General features: G+C 42.6%; 1 long non-coding RNA gene across 1 annotated transcript; it reads left to right on the top strand.

Moving 5' to 3' along the window:
- Positions 1-8,217: 8,217 nt before the first annotated feature.
- Positions 8,218-8,854, top strand: LOC103629371 (uncharacterized). Its single transcript, XR_002263191.2, has 3 exons — positions 8,218-8,324; positions 8,393-8,524; positions 8,817-8,854. It is a non-coding gene; the product is annotated as an uncharacterized lncRNA (long non-coding RNA).

Here is an 8,854-nt window from a genome sequence, read left to right as displayed (position 1 = left end):
GGAGATGGCGCTCATCATCAAGAGTTTCCGCCAAATCCTCAAGCAAAGGAGGGGGAAGGATTACAAGCCCCGCTCCAAGAAAGTGTGCTACAAATGTGGTAAGCCCGGTCATTTTATTGCAAAATGTCCACTATCTAGTGACAGTGACAGGGGCGACGACAAGAAGGGCAAGAGGAGAGAAAAGAAAATGTACTATAAGAAGAAGGGCGGCGATGCCCATGTGTGTCGCGAGTGGGACTCCGACGAGAGCTCCTCCGACTCCTCCTCCGACGAGGACGCCGCCAACATCGCCGTCACCAAAGGGCTCCTCTTCCCCAACGTCGGCCACAAGTGCCTCATGGCAAAGGACGGCAAAAGGAAGAAGGTAAAATCAAGATCCTCCACTAAATATGCTTCCTCTAGTGATGAAGATAATTCTAGTGAAAATGAGGAGGATAACTTGTGCACCCTTTTTGCCAACCTAAGCATGCAACAAAAAGAAAAATTAAATGAATTAATTAGTGCTATTCATGAGAAGGATGAACTCTTGGACACCCAAGAGGACTTCCTAATTAAGGAAAATAAGAAGCATGTTAAGGTTAAAAATGCTTACGCTCTAGAAGTACAAAAATGTGAAAAACTATCTAGTGAGCTAAGCAAGTGCCATAATATTATTGCCAACCTTAGAAATGAGAATGCTAGTTTAATAGCTAAGGTTGATTCAAATGCATGTGATGATTCAATTTCCAATCTTAGAGATGATAATGCTAATTTGCTTGCTAAGATTTAAAAATTAAATGATTATCTTGCTAGCCTTAGAAATGAAAATGAAAGATTAATTGCTAAGGCTAAAGAATTAGATGTTTGCAATGCTTCCATTTCTAACCTTAGAAGTGAAAATGACATATTACATGCTAAGGTTGTTGAATTAAAATCTTGCAAACCCTCTACATCTACCGTTGAGCATGTTTCCATTTGCACTAGATGTAGAGACATTAATGTTGATGTTATTCATGATCACCTAGCTTTAATTAAGAAACAAAATGATCACATAGCTCAACTTAATGCTAAGATTAATGAGCATGACTTAGAAAATGAAAAATTTAAATTTGCTAGAAGCATGCTCTATAATGGGAGACGCCCTGGCATCAAGGATGGCATTGGCTTCCAAAAGGGGGACAATGTCGAACTTAATGCCCCTCCTAAAAATTATCTAACTTCGTTAAGGGCAAGGCTCCCATGCCTCAGGATAACGAGGGTTACATTTTGTACCCTGCCAGTTATCCCGAGAGCAAAATTAGGAGAATTCATTCTAGGAAGTCTCACTCTGGCCCTAATCATGCTTTTATGTATAAGGGTGAGACATCTAGTTCTAGGCAATCAACCCATGCTAGATTGCCTAAAAAGAAAACTCCTACTGCATCAAATGATCATAACATTTCATTTAAAACGTTTGATGCATCTTATGTTTTAACTAACAAATCCGGCAAAGTAGTTGCCAAGTATGTTGGGGACAAACACAAGGGATCAAAGACTTGTGTTTGGGTATCCAAAGTTCTTGTATCTAATGTCAAAGGACCCAAAACCGTTTGGGTACCTAAAATCAAGAACTAAATTTGTTTTGTAGGTTTATGCATCCGGGGGCTCAAGTTGGATCATCGACAGCGGGTGCACAAACCACATGACAGGGGAGAAGAAGATGTTCTCCTCCTACGAGAAAAACCAAGATCCCCAATGAGCTATCACATTCGGGGATGGGAATCAAGGTTTGGTCAAAGGATTGGGTAAAATTGCTATATCCCCTGACCACTCCATTTCCAATGTTTTTCTTGTAGATTCTTTAGATTACAACTTGCTTTCAGTTTCACAATTATGTAAAATGGGTTACACCTGTCTTTTTATGGATACATGTGTTACTGTCTTTAGAAGAAGTGATGATTCAGTAGCATTTAAGGGAGTGTTAGAGGGTCAGCTATACTTAGTAGATTTTGATAGAGCTGAACTCGACACTTGCTTAATTGCTAAGACTAACATGGGCTGGCTCTGGCATCGCCTACTAGCACATGTTGGAATGAAGAATCTTCATAAGCTTCTAAAGGGAGAACACATTTTGGGACTAACAAATGTTCAGTTTGAGAAAGACAGGATTTGTAGCGCATGTCAGGCAGGGAAGCAAGTTGGTATTCATCATCCACACAAGAACATCATGACGACTGACAGGCCACTCGAGCTCCTACATATGGACCTATTCGGCCCGATAGCTTACATAAGCATCGGCGGGAGTAAGTACTATCTAGTTATCGTGGATGATTATTCTCGCTTCACTTGGGTGTTCTTTTTGCAAGAAAAATCTCATACCCAAGAGACCTTAAAGGGATTCTTGAGATGGGCTCAAAACGAGTTCGGCTTAAGGATCAAGAAAATAAGAAGCGACAACGGGACGGAGTTCAAGAACTCTCAAATTGAAGGCTTCCTTGAGGAGGAGGGCATCAAGCATGAGTTTTCTTCTCCCTACACCCCACAACAAAATGGTGTAGTGGAGAGGAAGAATAGAACTCTATTAGACATGGCAAGAACCATGCTTGATGAGTACAAGACTTCAGATCGGTTTTGGACCGAGGCGGTCAACACCGCTTGCTACGCCATCAACCGGTTATATCTACACCGAATCCTCAAGAAGACATCATATGAACTCCTAACTGATAAAAAGCCCAATGTTTCATATTTTAGAGTCTTTGGTAGCAAATGCTTTATTCTTGTTAAAAGAGGTAGAAAATCTAAATTTGCTCCTAAGGCTGTAGAAGGCTTTTTACTAGGATATGATTCAAACACAAGGGCATATAGAGTCTTTAACAAGTCCTCTGGACAAGTTGAAGTTTCTTGTGACATTGTGTTTGATGAGACTAACGGCTCTCAAGTAGAGCAAGTTGATCTTGATGAGATAGGTGATAAGAGGCTCCATGCGTCGCGCTAAGGAACATGTCCATTAGGGATGTGTGTCCTAAGGAATTCGAAGAGCCACCACATGCACAAGATCAACCATCTTCCTCAATGCAAGCATCTCCACCAACTCAAGATGAGGATGAGGCTCAAAATGATGGAGAAGATCAAGGAGTTGAGCCACCTCAAGAGGAGAGCAATGATCAAGGGGGAGATGCCCATGATCAAGATGAGGAAGATGAACAAGTTCCAAGGCCGCCACACCCAAGAGTCCACCAAGCAATCCAACGAGATCACCCCGTGAACACCATCCTCGGCGATATTCAAAAGGGGGTAACTACTCGATCTCGTGTTGCTCATTTTTGTGAACATTACTCTTTTGTTTCCTCTATTGAGCCACATAGGTTAGAGGAAGCACTATAAGATTCGGATTGGGTGGTGGCGATGCAAGAGGAGCTCAACAATTTCACTAGGAATGAGGTATGGCATTTAGTTCCACGTCCTAACCAAAATGTTGTAGGAACCAAGTGGGTCTTCCGCAACAAGCAAGATGAGCATGGTGTGGTGACAAGGAACAAAGCCCGACTTGTGGCCAAGGGGTATTCACAAGTCGAAGGTTTGGATTTTGGTGAAACCTATGCACCCGTAGCTAGGCTTGAATCAATTCGCATATTACTTGCCTATGCTACTTACCATGGCTTTAAGCTTTACCAAATGGACGTGAAGAGTGCCTTCCTCAGTGGACCAATCAAGGAAGAGGTCTATGTTGAGCAACCTCCCGGCTTTGAAGACAGTGAGTACCCTAACCATGTTTACAAACTCTCTAAGGCGCTTTATGGGCTTAAGCAAGCCCCAAGAGCATGGTATGAATGCCTAAGAGATTTTCTTATCACTAATGGCTTCAAAGTCGGAAAGGCCGATCCTACTTTATTTACTAAAACTCTTGACAATGATTTGTTTGTATGCCAAATTTATGTTGATGATATTATATTTGGGTCTAGTAACGAATCTACATGTGAGGAATTTAGTAGGATCATGACACAAAAATTCGAGATGTCTATGATGGGGGAGTTGAAGTACTTCTTGGGATTTCAAGTGAAGCAACTCCAAGAGGGCACCTTCATTAGCCAAACAAAGTATATTCAAGACATTCTAAACAAGTTTGGGATGAAGGATGCCAAGCCCATCAAGACACCCATGGGAACCAATGGGCATCTCGACCTCGACACGGGAGGTAAATCCGTAGATCAAAAGGTATACCGGTCGATGATAGGTTCGTTACTCTACTTATGTGCATCTCGACCGGACATTATGCTTTTCGTATGCATGTGTGCAAGATTCCAAGCCGACCCTAAGGAAGCTCACCTTATGGCCGTAAAACGAATCTTGAGATATTTAGTTTATACTCCTAAGTTTGGGCTTTGGTACCCTCGGGGATCCACATTTGATTTGATTGGTTATTCGGATGCCGATTGAGCGGGGTGCAAAATTAATAGAAAGAGCACATCGGGGACTTGCCAGTTCTTGGGAAGGTCTCTGGTGTCTTGGGCTTCAAAGAAGCAAAATTCTGTAGCTCTTTCCACCACCGAAGCCGAGTATATTGCCGCAGGCCATTGTTGCGGGCAATTGCTTTGGATGAGGCAAACCCTTAGGGACTATGGTTACAAATTAACCAAAGTTCCTCTTCTATGTGATAATGAGAGTGCAATCCGCATGGCGGATAATCCCGTTGAGCATAGCCGCACTAAACACATAGCCATTCGGTATCATTTCTTAAGGGATCACCAACAAAAGGGAGATATCGAGATTGCATATATTAACACTAAGGAACAATTAGCCGATATCTTTACCAAGCCACTAGATGAACAAACCTTTAACAAACTTAGGCATGAGCTAAATATTCTTGATTCTAGGAATTTCTTTTGATGTCTTGCACACATAGCTCATTAATATACCTTTGATCATGTCTCTTTTATATGCTATGACTAATGTGTTTTCAAGTGAATCTCAAACCAAGTCATAGATTGAAAGGGATTTGGAGTCTTCAGCGAAGACAAAGGCTTCCACTTCACTCCATCAAATTACAATCCTTCGCCGTCGCTCCGAGCAACTCTCCAACTTTGGTATAATCTTCACTCATATTTTATTCGCCAAAGGGAGAGAAAGTAGTTAAAAGGGCTTATATTTCACTCAAGTATCCGTTTTTGGCGATTCATGCCAAAGGGGGAGAAAGTATTAGCCTACAGCAAAAGGACCGCACCACCACCAATTTTCAAAATTTAAAAGGTCTTGAAATGATGAATTTTTCAATTGGTATCTTATTTTTGATAGAATTTCAAATTGGTTCACCCTCTTCAAAAACTAACATCTAAAACCCTCTTGAACACTAAGAGGAGGATTTTATTGAGGGGGAGTTTTGTTTAGTCAAAGGAAAAGCATTTGAAACAGGGGGAGAAAATCTCAAATCTTGAAAATGCTTCTCAAAAATCTTATTCATTTACCTTTGACTATTTACAAAAGGGTCTTTGAAAAGAATTTACAAAAGAATTTGCAAAAACAAAACACGTGGTGCAAGCGTGGTCCAAAATGTTAAAAATAAAGAAACAATCCATGCATATCTTATGAGAATATTTATTGGTTCAATTCTAAGTAACCTTTGCACTTACAATTATGCAAACTAGCTCAATTATGCACTTCTATATTTGCTTTGGTTTGTGTTGGCATCAATCACCAAAAAGGGGGAGATTGAAAGGGAAATAGGCTTACACCTTTTCCTAAATTGATTTTGGTGGTTGAATTGCCAACACAAATAATTGGACTAACTAGTTTGCTCTAGTCTATAAGTTTTACAGGTGCCAAAGGTTCACAACAAGCCAATAAAAAGACTAAAGATGGGTTCAAATAAAGAGAGCTAAAGACATCCCAAAAGGCACCCTGGTCTGGCGCACCGGACTGTCTGGTGTGCCACCGGACAGTGTCCGGTGCACCAGGGCACTCGACGCTAACTCGCCACCTTCGGGAAAATGAGAGGCCGCTCCGCTATAATTCACCGGACTGTCCGGTGGCGCACCGGACAGTGTCCGGTGCCAGACCGGACTGTCCGGTGTGCCAGCGGAGCAATGACTACTTTGCGCACAACGGTCGACTGCAACACATTTAATGCGCGCCTGCGCGCGCAGAAGGCGCACCGGACAGTCTACAGGACCTGTCCGGTGCGCCACTGGACAGCCCAGAGGCCCCACAAGTCAGAGCTCCAACGGTCAGAACCCAACGGCCGGCTGACGTGGCTGGCGCACCGGACAGTGTCCGGTGGCGCACCGGACTGTCCGGTGCGCCATGCGACAGCAGCCTTCCAACGACCACATTTTGGTGGTTGGGGCTATAAATACCCCAACCACCCCACATTCAAAGGCATCCAAGTTTTCCACCTTCAACACATTACAAGAGCTATAGCATTCAATTCTAGACACAACCAAAGAGATCAAATCCTCTCCCAAGTCCGGAGTCACTCCAAATCAAATAGTGACTAGAGAGAGCGACATTCGTGTTCATTTGAGCTCTTGCGCCTGGATTGCTTCTTTTCTTTCTCATTCTTCTTGTGATCAACTCAATTGTAACCGAGGCAAGAGACACCAATTGTGTGGTGGTCCTTGCGGGGACTTTGTGTCCCGTTTGATTGAGAAGAGAAGCTCACTCGGTCTAGGTGACCGTTTGAGAGAGGGAAAGGGTTGAAAGAGACCCGGTCTTTGTGACCACCTCAACGGGGAGTAGGTTTGCAAGAACCGAACCTCGGTAAAACAAATCCTTGTGTCTCACGCTTTATTTGCCCACAATTTGTCTTTCACCCTCTCTCTCGGACTCGTTTATATTTCTGACGCTAACCCGGCTTGTAGTTGTGCTTATGTTTATAAATTTCAGATTCGCCCTATTCACCCCCCTCTAGGCGACTTTCACTTTTTTTTGAAGAAAGCTGGATTGTTCCCTCTGAAATTTTAGCTACCAATCGACAAGTTCTTTTTTCATATAGAGAAAAAGTGTTATTTCCACTTTTTTTCTGATTTTCCATATAAGAAACTTGCATCGATGGCTCAGATACACAAAGCCTCAAAGGTTGCAGCCCAATGTTTGCTCAAATCTGTCAGCGAAATCTCACATGGGCTTCATGGTCCTTGCTCTTCGAGCCAACATTGCACACTACTGTTCCATTGCTGGTAGCAGCAAAGCCTAGACTCAGGACCAGTAAGCTTTGTTGAAAAATCTCACCTCGAAATATCGCAGAACTCAATTCTTTTGTTCCTGGTGGATAGTAGATGTGGATAAAAGTTGCATGTGACATGAGGCGATGAAATTCTTGCAGATCTAGGAGGTAGCACAACATCAAAGTAGACACTAGAGATGGGTAGAGGTGCCCAAACGGGCGGCCCGGCCCGGCCCGGCACGGGCCCGTCAGGCCCGACGGATAATCGGGCCGTGCCCGGCCGGCCCGCATGCCGCAGCCGTGGCCCAGGCACGGCACGACGGCCTGGTAGTCGTGCCGGGTCAGCCCGTTAACTAGTCATGTTCTCCCATTAATTCAAGTAGCAAAAAAAACTGTGTTTGAGTGAGGATTTACACCCGCGACCTCCCTCTACCAGGCTGAAAACACTAACTGAAGGACACTAACCAGTATAACTCGAGTGCGTTTGTTGTAAATAGCAAATATAAAATGTAAATATATATATATACTATGTTTTATAAAATAAAAAATATATAATCGTGCCGGGCCGGGCCGGCACTGCGGACCGAGGCAGCGGCCCAAGCACAGCACGGTTCTCGTGTCGGGCTGGGCCCGGTACTATTAAACGGGCTATGCTTCGGGCCGGCCCGTTAGGCACGGCCCATTTGGGCATCTATAGAGATGGGATTTGATTCTGTTTTGGAAATCACACGTGTGACCTACCTGTTTGATGAATAGTGATCTGTCCCATTCCATCAGATCAACAAAGCTTTATATCATGAACAGTTCTATGCATTCCCCTTGGGTTAGTTTATATACCGTGTGATTGGTTGCCGCATGTTAGTAGCCTGGTTTGGCTTGGCCAGCACATGAGGAGCCATACTCATATGGCCAGGCTAGCTTCATACAGTAGACTATTGTTTGTTTGTTTGCATTAGTGTATTCAGGTTAGGATTTAAGGTGCCTTTCAGAGAGTTAACGAACTTCATTATTGCTCTTTGGAGCAACTAAAATGATTGAACTTTTTATCATATACCAATGGATTGCCATTTGCTGTATTTTTTTTCAACAGCACCCTACCCTTTCTATTTACGGTGCACTTTTCACTATCGGTCATGGAGCACATCATGATTTCAGACTGGGCGAATCATCCACTGCCTCACCTGTTTGTAGACTGAAGCAGGCTAAGGTACTATGAATTTATTTTTTGTTTTTTTCCTACATTTGTTCCCCTTTTATTCTGACATTTTGTTCTAGCGAGGTGCACTCCTTGAAGTCTTTGAATCCAAAGTTGTCCGTGTCAATGGGAAATATTTGGACAAGGCTGCCAAGATTACCTTGAATGGAGGAGATGAAATTATCTTCCGTTCACCAGTGAGGCATGCTTATGTATCCTTTTCTATTGTCTATTTCTTTATCTATTAAATACTCCCTATGTTTTTGTTTTTTTAAATGTATGAAACCTGGACAGGTTAAATAGTTAACAAAGGAAATAATTACATGTCTTAAACATCATATTTTAAAACAAAGGGAGCATCTTACTTTTATGATTAAGGCTAACTGGCTAAACACAAATGAACCTTGATTTTTATTGGACTTGTTCGTAATAAATATAATATAATGATGGTCAAAGAAGTAACATTTGTCATTGGAAGTTTTTATTTCCTTAATGTAATGGTAGATATTTGAGCAACTTCATCAGGAGAAATCAAGCACTCC

Source organism: Zea mays, chromosome 6, assembly GCF_902167145.1.
Source record: "Zea mays cultivar B73 chromosome 6, Zm-B73-REFERENCE-NAM-5.0, whole genome shotgun sequence".
Classification (NCBI taxonomy): domain Eukaryota; kingdom Viridiplantae; phylum Streptophyta; class Magnoliopsida; order Poales; family Poaceae; genus Zea; species Zea mays.
The sequence above is the reverse complement of the archived record's forward strand: the minus strand, read 5'-3'. Positions and strand labels throughout refer to the sequence as shown.